The following is a 13,008-nucleotide window of genomic DNA, read 5'->3' as shown; positions in this document are numbered from 1 at the left end:
TTTCTCCCTGCCCTAAACCTGCTCTCACCGCTTTTTCTGTACTATAGCGCCAAGACGCCGCGGCATTCGAGGGCTTTAAAAATATTTCAGTCAGTCAGTCAGTCATTGACGCTGGTCCAGGATAGCAGGCGGTTGGTGCGGGTGATGGTCCTGGGGGTGGTGGTTCTCGGGGTGGTCGTGGCACTGAAGCTGTCATAGATGTCGGCGATCTTGCGGTGGAAGAAGGTGGCCAGTGAGTTGCACAGGTCTTGCGAAGGCGGGATGCCATTGGTGTTGAAGCTGCAGTTGGAGAGTTCCTTCATGATATTGAAGAGCTCTTTGCTGTTGTGCGCGTTGTTATCTAGGCGGTCCTTGAAGGAGGCCCTTTTAGCGGCTCTTATGAGTTGATGGTGTCTGCGGGTGGTGTTCTTGTGGGCTGTGTAGCTATCCGGTGATCGTTCGCGGAGCCAGTTCTTCTCCAATTTTCAGCTTGTTCGTTTTGGAGGCCTGGAGGTCTTCGGTGAACCTTGTGGCTTTCTTGCTGGTGCGGTTGTTGGGGGGTGACTTGAGCAGGGCGAGAGTGTTGGCATAGTCGTTGATCCATTGTCTGAGGTTGCGGGTGGCGGTTTTGGAATCGGTGGAGTGGGCGGGCGGGTTCTGGGTGAGGGTGGCGGTTAGCTGGTCTTCAGTGACTTCGCTCCAGCAGCGTCAAGGCCTCTGTTGAGTGCGGTGGTGTGTGGTGGGTTTCCTGAAGGTGAAGTGGATGCAGTGGTGGTCTATCCAGTGGGGTTTGGTGGTGTGGTTGAAGGAGACGTGGGGCTTGCGGTGAAGATGGGGTTGAGTGTGTGACCGGCAGCGTGGGTGGGTGTTGTCACGAGCTGTCTGTGGGTGGTGGAGTCGGCGTCGTTGTTGTTCTCGAGGTGGAAGTTTAGGTCTCCTAGGAGGATGTAGTCTGTGGAGGCGAGGGTGTGCATGCTGATGAAGTCGGCGATGGAGTCGCTGAACTGCGGTGGGGGTCCAGGAGGTCTGTAGATGAGGGTTCCTCTGAGGGTGGTGCTAGGGTCGGTGTGGATCTGGAAGTGCATGTGTTCGGCGGTGCTGAGGGTGTCGTCGGTGTTGGTATTAACTCTGAGAGTGTTCCTGTGGACAATGGCGATTCCTCCTCCTACTCCTTTGGAACGGTCTCTGTGGGTGATCTTGTAGCCTTCCGGGAAGGCTATGGCAATGTCAGGTGCTGAGACGGGGTTCAACCAGGTCTCAGTCAGAAAGGCGACGTCCGGGGTGGTGAAGGCGAGAAGGTCCCAGAGTTCAACGGCGTGTTTGCGGGCCGAGTGGGTGTTGAGGAGGATGCAGTTGAGGTAGTTGGGTATCTTGGTTGGCGGTTTGGCTGGCCGGATGCTAGTGAAGCTGCAGCTCCGACAGGTGAAGGTTCCTTAGGTGCGTTTCAGGGTGGCCCGGTAGCAGGTGTATTCTCAGCCGATGTTGAGTGCGTTAGGGTGCTAGCATCGTAGCTCAGTCGGCTGTTGTTGCATCCGCGGAGGCCAGGCGTTCTGGCGCTGGGCACGGTCCAGGCGTGGACGGGCGCAGACGGGCTTGCGCGCGCCTGCCATAAATGGGAGGTTGGAGGGAGGTGCAGCTGGGAGGCAGAAGCGGGGAGGCCAATGGGGAATGAGGGGAGTAGGGCCGCAGTGGCGGGAACCAGCGAGGGAGAGCAGAAGGCAAGCGAAGGGGGGACAGTGGGGGTAACAGAAAGGAAAAGCTACAATGTGGAAGGGCTATACACAGTGCAAAAGAAAACAGTACAATCCAAGAGACGACAAAAAATAAAACAACAAGAAACCAAAAAAGCGAGCAGAGGCAAAGGTGGGCCTTGAACCCTGGATACAGTGGCAGGAGTGTGGAGCGACCTGCCTGGAGGCAGGGTTAGGTCGCTCTTACTGCCGCGCAGCGGCCGCCATAAATGGGGGGGTGGGAGGGAGGTGCCGCTGGGAGGCGGGAGTGGGGAGGCCAATGGGGGAGAGGGGGTGGGGCCGCAGGGGACGCAGCGGTGGGAACCGGTGAGGGAGAGCAGAAGGCAAGCGAAGGGGGGACAGTGGGGGTAACAGAAAGGAAAAGCTACAATGTGGAAGGGCTATACACAAGGCTATACACAGTGCAAAAGAAAACAGTACAATACAAGAGAAAAAAAATAAACTAACAAGAAACCAAAAAAAACGAGCAGAGCCAAAGGCGGGACTTGAACCCTGGATACAGACAGACAGGTGGCGCTACGTGGAGTGTGGAGTGACCTGCCTGGAGGCAGAGTTAGGTGGCAGTTAGGTCACAGGTCACAGACTCATTCAGATTCTCATGAACCTACTCACAGACCCACTCTGACATTCACACATCCACTCACAGTCCCACTCAGACACAGATACACCTACTCAGAGACTCACTGACAGAATCACACCCTGTCACAGATCCCACTCAAACACTCATTCACTCTCATTCAGAACAGTGTTCCCTGTAAGGTGCGCACCTGCCCACCTTTGTGCCCCCAGCCCACAGTGTCCTGTGTTGAGCACGCACACATTCGTGTCACCACTTTTAAAACACGAGTTGCAAAAAACAGCAGTTTCCTGGTTGCCGGACGCCTGGGCACGCGTTCACTAGCAAGTTGCTCCTGCACTTGCTGCATTTTTAATGGAACCCGGCGGCTGTGGGCTGATTGTGGGTTTTTTGAAAAAATGTATGTTAATTGCAGCACCGTCATGCTCTGAAAATTAACATAAATATTTTCATAATGGGCCACAATAAGCCACGCTCCATTAAGAAAAGAAATGCAGCAAGTCTGAAAGCACGACGTGTAAAGCACACGTGCTTTTGGAATTGATGCATTTCTTTTCTAAATAGAGCGTGGCTGCGGGCTGATTGTGGCCCATTGTGAAAATATTTAAGTTTAGTGCAACACATGACGATGCTTCAATTAACAGGAATCCTTTCACAAAGGCCCACAATCAGCCCGCAGTCACGCTCTGTTAAGAAAAGACATGCAGCAAGTCCGAAAGCATGACGTGTAAAGCACACGTCGTGCTTTTGGACTTGATGCATGTCTTTACTCAATAGAGAGAGGCTGCGGGCTGAATGTGGGCATTTGTGAAAATATTTATGTTAATTGCATCGCATAACAGGTGCTGTGATTAACAGAAATAGTTTTACAAATGTGTGCCTAACAAAAAATGAATATGTCCGCCTGTAACGCAACTGGTAGTCAGTTCTGATACCTTCGGGTCAAGTTCGCGCTAAAAAAACTCCATGAAAATAAAAAAATGGCATTGCCGCATGAGTATGTGCCTCTGATGAGTTATGTATATTTAGGTTGGGACTATTTTTCAAGATATTGAAAGAGAACAGGAAACCACTTCTGATGCACTGAAATCCACCGTGGGGTGCCTTTATAATCAAAATGAACCCCATAAGAAATTACCAAACAAGCGTACTAGGACCGGTTTCGGGAATTCAGGCCTCATCAGCCAGGATAGCTTGAATCCAGTGGTATGGAGAGCACAGGACCCACGTCTGGGCATGCCCATCCCACTCGGGGTGACAAATGCAAAAACAACAATTGATGGACAGAATGCAGAACAATGTCATACATTCACCCCAGTACAGAGATCTGGGCCTAAATCCATCTTTTTTTGCTCACCATGCCATTCCAGTTTGGACCAAGCCATATGCAAATCAGTCTTGACCCTGCACCCAATGGGAACAGTCCAACCCGAACTGCCAGGCCAGGTCCTCCCTAGACTGGAACAAGCATCCTAGGACCTAGTATCCTAGAGTCTGCCATAAAAGGTGATCCACAGAGTTAGTTTCCAGATTAAATGTGCCATGATAAATGTATGCCTTAATATCCACCTGTCTCCTGACTGCATGATGCAGCAGTGCACTCTCCCTTGCCCAGTGGTCTAGAGTCGGCCGGCCCTGGCTGTTTGTAAATATTTCTCCGACGTGGTGAATAATTTACTTCCTGTTCCCCCTGACAGATCGGGCCATTTAGACAGGTCTGAGCACCATCATGCTTTACGCGTCTTGCTTTTGGACGTGCTGCATTTCTTTTAGGTAACACATACGTTTGAAATCTTTGCTTAGCTAGAGTGCCGCCCGGCTGGTGTTTTGCAGCTTCTTTCTGTCTCTGCATGCAGATATATAATACAACAAGTAACATTACACCTACAGCAGTAAAATGTTATGATGGTACCATAGTTGGAGTCTTGTGCTTTTCTTCATCCGAAGTGTACTTGCCTGTGTAGCCAATTCACGTCATGGCGTGTGCATCCAAATTGGAAACCTGCCTTCAGACACTTAACGTGGTGCGGTGTGTGTGGAAATGCACAGTTTTTTCACTTTTTAAGCAAAGGTTTGGAGTGATATCTGGCGCTGCACCCGCATGCGCTTCTGGTTTCACAGCACCCATAGGCGAGACCTTAAACTGCCGCCCACAGAGGAAAAAAATTAGAGGGAACATTGATTCTGAATCTCTAACATGTTTTTATATAGTTATTTAGATAGTGATGTATCTAGTGTGATAATTAGAATCAATTGCATAGTTATAAATTTTGGTTGTGTTGGTGGCTACTGAATGCCTGTTTTTGTTTTTGGGATTTCGCGATGTATTTACGAATATCACGATGTTGTTACAAATTTATATATATATTTTTTATAGATATGTATAAAATGAATGAACAATATTTTGGGCACTAGGGTTGCTCTAAGAAGAGCCTTTGTGTTCATTGTGTGTATATGACCGGTACACATAGCTCTGGATGCAGAGTTTCAGGTTACTGAGAAACACCCTGTTGCCTTCATCTGTAAAGTGAACTCCATCACTTCTATCATTTCAATGCATGTCAAAACCCAGGCTGTTGTTGTAAATAACGCCCATGTTATGGTTGCCGAGGAATGCTAAACAGTTTTAATAACAACATTATCATAACTTTTTTTATAATCACAAAGATCTTATTAAGTGCATCTCAAGAAATACATACAAACATAGCAAACATTAAAAAATATTTAAAATAGCAAAGTTGCTTTACTAAAAGCATAAGGGCTAAAAGGTCAATTAACAAGAGGGTCTAGCTTTACTTTGTAGGAGAATATCCTACTAAAAGCATATAATCCCATATATACATAAAATGCATATAATAAATGATGCTTTTAATTTCTAATAGATAAATAATTAAAAACAATTCAATACAAAAACATAAATCCATAAAAACAATGAGCTAGATATATTACACAAAACACTTCAAGCACCCAATCCATAAGAACATCAAAAATCTAGCTAAGCCAAATACCACAACTCTCCTAGTATCTGTGCTAAGTATTCTGAGCGCTTCCAAATATTGACTAGGATCAATGTGCCTGCAGAGGGGGATAATCCACTTAGACCTCACATTGTTTTGAAGAGGGCAAAGGAATAGTAGGTGGACCAGAGCCCCCTTTACATGCAGGACACATCTACTGCAGAACACCTTGGTGGAAAGAGCCTTATACCTAAATTGGAGAAAAAACGTCAGTGCCAGTGATGGTACAATCTCGTCAATGGTGTCTTCAAATTAGGGGCAGGCTTTAAAGTCTATCGGCCTGATTCATCAAGCAAAATTGCGCTCGCAATGGCTGCGAAAATGCTATTGCGGGCGCAATTTCCCCAATCGGCATTCACCACGACAATAGCGAAGTCGCAAACACACAATAGCGAATCCGCAAATAGATTTGCAGAATCCCGGCAGGAGAGCTGTAGCGAATCGGAAAATGCGACAAACCACGGATACTGCGAAAAAATTGCCAATTCGCTGTACAATCGCAATCGGTAATCATGAAAATTCGGAAATAGCGAAAAAAAACAAAATCGCTGTTTGCGACGCGCAAATTAAGGACAACCCAAAGCAGGTGGTAACCATAAAAGCCACTGAATTTTTTTTGGGAAAAACCGTTGGCCAATCAGTACCAGGGGCAGGCCTGACCAAACACACATAAGGAGAATCAGCAGCAGCATTTGGAGTCTCACAATGCCAGGAATGTACATGGTGGTCAGGCGGCGAAGGCTACAGCGAGCAGCACGGAGGAGACGCAGAATCCAGGACAGGATATTCCGCCATTGGGTCACCCTGCTGGGCCAAACCAGAGAGCAAATATATGCAAAGTACCACCTGAATGGGGAAATGATAATCCAGCTAATACAGGACCTTGACCCCCTGATGCAGCACCCAACAAGGCGGACCAATGCCGTGCCTACACATGTCCAGGTATTGTGTAGCCTGCACCTCCTGGCCTCTGGGAGCTTCCAGGGGATAGTAGCGGTTGCTGGGGGGATATCCCAGCCCACCATGTCCCGCTGCCTAAGGAGTTTCCTTGACGCAATGCTGACCCAGCTACACCAACACATCACATTTCCCACCAGCCAACAGGATTTGGATTCGACCAAGCTACAATTCTACAATGTTGCCCATTTCCCACATGTGATAGGATGCATTGACTGTACCCACATCGCCATCTGCCCACCAGCTGCAACGGAGTACATGTACCGCAATCGCAAGTCCTACCACTCCCTCAACATCCAGATGGTCTGCAATGCTAAGACATACATCACGGACATAGTGGCACAGTACCCAGGGAGTACCCATGACTCAATCATATTCCAGCACAGTGGCCTCCACACACGACTGGCCAGGGGAGACTTTGGGGAAGGACACCTACTTGGTAAGTACACTTTGTCCACAATGTCACATTGCGATGAAGTTGCTGCGCTGCACAGGCACTCACCCTCTGCTCCTCTCATTCAGGTGACAGTGGCTACGCCCTCCGTGAATACCTCCTCACCCCATACCTCAACCCTGCTACACCACAGCAACGGTGTTACAATGTTGCACACATACGGACAAGGAATTGCATTGAAAGGACTTTTGGGCTACTGAAGAGCAGATTCCGCATACTGCACAAGACAGGTGGGGCCATGTACTACAGTCCTGATGTGTGCTGCCGCATTGTGGCTGTCTGTGCAATACTACACAACATTGCTACCAAGCGCAGGATACCTGTAGACATCTCTGGCAGTGAGTCGGAAGGGGACGACCGGCCACCTGCACATGGGCGTCATGCACGCGGGGAGAACCCAGCTGAAGGCCACAGATGCCGCAACCACATCACAATGAACAGTTTCTAGTGCACCCACTCCCCTCACCCAACAAATCACAATTGCATGCAAATGGAAATAATGACAGGACGCCAATGTATGATGCAAGAATAAATATTATTGTTTGATTCACAATAATAGTGCAAGTTGCCATCCTTCCTATGAAATCAGCATTGCCCCATACTGCTGCGTCCAAAACACAGGGCAGGCTTATAGTGTCAGCCTGTGCCTGTAAAAGTACATGTTAGTCAGGTGAGCCTCCGGCGCAAATCACCCAAGCGCCTCTCCGGCTCCACCACTGCCACCGCACGTGACCCTGCAGTGGGCCTGGTGCTACGTCGTAACACCGCTATCTGTGAGGCAGACTGGCTACTCACACTTGAGGTGCCCTCGCTGGCATCGTCCCCCCCCCACATTGCCAGGTACATGGGGGTGTAGTGCCATAACGGCAGTAGTGAGGTGCTCCAATACTCTGGCCACATCCTCGCAGCATTGGATTAGCTGCTGCTGCTGCGCCAGGGACCGTCGCGATAGCTGGGATGTCGCATTGCCGATCACGTAGTTAGACCTGATGTATGACGACAGCCGCGTCAGTAGCTGCCGGTGGTGGCGGCGCCCGGATTTGCGCTGTGATATTAGCGCAGCAGTGTTGGCCTCCATGGCCGCCGTCATGCGGTCCATACTCTCTCCCACACCTGCCATGGCTGCCGTCATGCGGTCCATCCTCTCCCCCACACCTGCCACATTGCGGCCAATATTATGCAGCTGCATCTGTATGGCCCCTTGCCGGCGTGCCTGCATCTGGTGAATGCGTAGCATTCTACGCTCTATGCTCATGCTCGGCAATCGCACTTCCATCCCCCTCCTGCCGCTGCGTGCATTGTTCTGCAGGCGAGCCCTGCCATGCCTGCTCTGCTGGCTGCCCACAGTGGGTGGGCGCTGTGTCACCGCTGTCGCTGGAGCAGTTGTAGAGGCTCCAGCTGCTGCGGGCCTGGCTGCAGGGGTTGGTGCAGCGCCTGTTGGTGCTGACGCTGATGCTGTGGGCCTGGCTCAGGGGTTGGTGCAGCGCCTGTTGGTGCTGGCGCTGATGCTGTGGGCCTGGCTGCAGGGGTTGGTGCAGCGCCTGTTGGTGCTGGTGCTGATGTGTGGGCCTGGCTGCAGGGGTTAGTGCAGCGCCTGTTGGTGCTGGCGCTGATGCTGTGGGCCTGGCTGCAGGGGTAGGTGCAGCGCCTGTTGGTGCTGGCGCTGATGCTGTGGGCCTGGCTGCAGGGGTAGGTGCAGCGCCTGTTGGTGCTGGATGTGTTTGTGACGGCACCTCCTCCGCATCCTGTGGTTGCTCATCGATGAGCAGCCTGTCACTGTCGCTGCTGTCTGCGCCACCTGTGAGGGGAAGTGGACGTCCATTAGTTGCATGTATCTGTCACACGTGCAGTTGCTACATGCATGCTGGATGACATTCCCTGACTGGCTGTGGCATTGCGTACTTTGGAACCTGTCTGGCTGCATTGGGGTACTTGTACATTGTGGCCACACTACATGTCCCACAATGCTTTAGGGCATTACCTAATGTGCACCGATGGCATGACTTTGGAACATTATGGGAGGGTATGGGGTAATGGCCATTCATAGGGGACAGGGTCGCAGTCGCATGCCACTTACCTTGGCTCTCTTGGGTGGGCGGGATGAGTCCAATCTGATGACCACAATGCACGCCTCGGACTCCAACGTGTCCTCGACGCGGTCCTCCATGGCGGTGTTTGGAGGGACTGTAGGTCCTCCCCCTCCAGTGGCCAGGGACTCTCCCAGCCTCTCGGCAACCCTCTCCTTGGCACGACCTCGGAGGTCGTACCACCTCTTCTTTAGTTCATCAAGTGACCTGTCTGCCACGCCCACGGAGTTCACTGTGTCCACTATCCCAACCCATATTCTCCGCTTCTCCTGCTCAGGCACCCTCCTTGACTCTTTCCCAAACAGTTTAGAGTGGTTCTCTACCACCCCTTTGATGAGGTGCTCCAACTCCTGTTCGGAGAACTTCAGTTTTCTCTTGCGCCCGGTGTTGCTGGGCCCTGGCACAGCCTCCTCTGCCATTGCTGCAGTGAGATTGGGTGTGGTATTCCAAGTTTGCAGGTGTCCTTGCAGGAGCTGACTCAGTTGCTGCCTCGAGGTCTGCCTCACTGTGGTGAATGGGGGTGGGAACTGGCTGCTTCCTGGTTGTGATGTCATCACTGTGCTCGAAAAGCGACTTCCCGTTTTCCCGATCCCGCGTATTTGCGATTTCGCAATTAGCGTTTTCGCTATTTGCGATATCGCACATCCTACACGGATGTTGCCGAAAATAGCGATTAATCTGCGATTTTCGACACTCGCTAACGCTTTTTGCGGCCGCGTGCGAATCGCATTTTTTAATCGGAAAAAATCATGAATACCGATCTGCGATTTCTAAATTGCGATTCGCAGTTAATCGCAATTGGGAAATCGCAGATTCCGGTTTTCATGAATCAGGCTGTATATACTGTAAGTAAATGATCCCTTGGTATAGGAAATATTATCCACCATAGTAAATTCCCAGTAAATGTCTTTCATCCTGCCTTTCCTGATCAAGGACCTATTCTCAGGTCAGTTAAAAAAAATCCAACCCCAATTTCCTCAGATTTTCCCTAAGGGAACAGAACCAAGGGATTTTACAAGCCCTTGGGGACGCCAAAAGGTCTCTCAGTCTCACTCTATAGGAGGACCGTGCTTCAGTTGTCCATAAATGTCCAAACTTGCCAGTAGATTAAGAAGGGATCTTACGAAACGATGTTCGATCACAGAAAGACAGTCAGTATTCCCACTTCCCCTCAGTTCTGCTTCATAAATAGCTGAACCTGAGGCTTAGGTATTATACATTTGTAGTTCTGGAGCACTTTTCCTGACACAGTTATTTTAAGGATCTTAGGAGCCGATTAGGATGACGGGGGACCACCACTGAGAGCCCGTCGGTGGCTGTCCCACTGCCATCGAAAGCATGTAATCTGCCCACCATTTTACGATTGCGGGCAGAAGGTTGGTGGTCGGAAAGACCGACCAACACACATTTGACGGGGTGCTTGAGCCAGCCGGTGCGTAGGAGGGATATCCAAATCCTACAATGGTGGCAGTGCCTGCCAGGCACTGCCATAGGGAATATGATGTTCCTGTCTGCCTGCCTTTTTATGGTGAGAAACCTGCCATGAAAAGGCAGGTGGAAAGAGACTTTGGGAGCCTGTAGCTGGCCCCCCTTGCCATAAATTGTGGGATCTGGGGGGCACCTATGGTGCCCCCTACATATCTCTGCACCATGTGGCAGGCACTGCATGGTGTCTGCCACGCAGTGCAGGGATATGTATTGTATATCCGTTTAGCGTTGCGGCGTGTGCTGCAGCCAGCAGCACCCACCGCAATGCAAAAGAGAGGCATTGTGACTGCCGTGGTGGAGGTCATATCATAATGCCTCTGCAGGGACCGCCAACAGCCTGTCAGGTGGTCCCATTTATGATAGCGTGGAAGGTGGACGAAAGTTTGTCCACCATCCTAATCAGCCCCTTAGTTGTGTGGGAGGTTTGGTGGATTAATGAGAGATGTGGTTTCTCTATCCGAGGGGCCCAGCACAAGTTCAGGGTTAAGCGAATCCCTGAGCAATCAATGGTGGAAACCATTACAATAGTGTGGTCCCCAACAGACATACATCTCTTAGGTGCCTTCAAAGAGCCATTGGAAAAGACCATATACTTTGTTTTTGAGTCATTTAACTCCAAATCACGCTCAACGTAAAAATATATAAAATCATTCAATGACAGTTGGAGCCCTTGGGGAGACTTTGATAATAATAATGTGTCATATGCAAAGAGAAGGGTTATGAGCAATACCCTGACATTCTGGTAACAAAATATCAATCCTGTCCATAGCATTGTTACAAGTTGGTCCAGAGTATGATTCTTTGGTAAGAGTGAGTCATAATCTTCCGATTTGCCAGTGGGACGTTTGGGGACCTGCATAAGAAAAATTACATTATTCTTACTCTGGACACAATCTGTGGTGTAAAAACCATTTTTGAGCACTCCCCTTGCATAAGGTTGTGCAGGTCTTATGTCTAGCACCACCTCACCTCTATCGAGCTCTCTTCCCACGCCACTCCCCTGTACAGCAACTTGACATATAGTTCATCTATCGCTTGGCCAAGTAGAATCACCTTTATGATTGAACAAAAATTGGCGGGTGGAGTGGAAATGGGGGGGTCCAGTAACTTTTGACACAACCAATTCATGTTCATGTAGCACCGGGAGGAGAAGGAGTGAATCTCGCTAGGCATTAACATTCGGGAAACCCTCACAACCTCCTACTGGTATCTTTGTCTGGGTTGCTGAGCTCAAAGCCTGATCTTTAATCGCCCTCCCTTCCAGATCACCTAATATCTTTCTTGGAACTGCTTCCTCCTCCTTGAGGCCTTCAATTATGCCCTTTAAGCTATAAAACAGGGCCAAACCTTCCTTGTTTGTAACATCCAGCACAGGCGTATCTCTCTCCTCCGCTCTGTTGACTGTTACAGAAAGAACAGCATATCTATTGTGACACTCAACCTGATCTACCACCTGAGCATCTGGAGACTGCTCTAAAATACAAGGATGTGTCTCTGCATTGCTTCTTCTACTGCTAGTGCCTGTGCCAATGGGTGTGCAAGTACTCCCGTGAGTTTTGCTAAAAATTTGTGGAATATTTAGTGGCTCTGGGAATGGCTCATCGGGAATAATGGATGTAGGGAAAGAAGGATTGTGAGCAATAACCTGACATAATGTTATCAATCTTGTCCTTAGCATCATTACAAGTTGGTCCAGAGAATGATTCTTTAGTAAGAGAATTACCATGGGTCTGTCCTGGACGCTCCTTTTACTCATTGCAAAGCAACAACAACAACATCAAAAAGGAAAACGCAAATAGACTTAAGGGGCACCCACTGTACTTTGGGATTTTAAAAGCAAGGAGTCTTCAAAGTCTCGAAGAAAAGACCACAGTAAAGAGAGTTTTGCTTCCAACTTCACTTATATGAACAACTTGGGAAATACTAAACTTTTATATAAGGTGAAAGCCAGTATAGGGCAAAAGGCTGTAGTCGCATGTCGTAATAAAACTGGGTAGGATGAGAGGGGCTAAGACGCAAAAAGGAGCACCTTTCAATCCGTTTGTGTAGTTAGCTCTGGAAAAAAATGGAAAGCTTAGCTTTGTGACAGAGCGAAGGGGGTGGTTCCGCCGCACCTCCTCCTAATGCAAGACGGGCACAGACCGGTCCTGCTCTTCGCCCGAGCTTTGCCCGGGTGTGGCCCATGCATGTTCCGCGCCACTTGGGAACTAGGCTCCTTAAATAACACAGGGAAGTCGGGGGAAACATCCTTTACCATGCGGATTTTACTCCGCGTGGCTTTTAGAACACGTCCGTTACAACGCAAGTCGTAACCACGACTTGCGCTGGAGGGCGCTACAGGATTAAGAATAGTAAATGTACTATTCCAACACCTTCCCTAGTGTCCACAGGGACTGGTGTTAGAATAGTAAATTATACTATTCTAAATCCGCGCCCCCAACGCAAGTCGTTGTAACGTCTTGCGTTGTAAGGGACGCGTTGTAAGAGAACGCGTTGTGACGGTACGCGTCGTACCGTCATACATCCGGGAGTCAGTTGCAGGTCTTGTGGGAAGTTATGAGTGCTGTACTGCCCAGCGACTGCTGAGTGCAGTGGCTCTCCCCCTGCATGTCAAGGGAGAGAATTCCCAAGTGGATGGAGGGCAGCCCAGTGATCACAATAAGGTCACCAAAGTTCAGTACCCACGACCCCCACAACA

This window comes from Lissotriton helveticus, chromosome 8 (genome assembly GCF_964261635.1).
Source record: "Lissotriton helveticus chromosome 8, aLisHel1.1, whole genome shotgun sequence".
Lineage (NCBI taxonomy): Eukaryota > Metazoa > Chordata > Amphibia > Caudata > Salamandridae > Lissotriton > Lissotriton helveticus.
Note: the sequence above shows the minus strand (reverse complement) of the source record.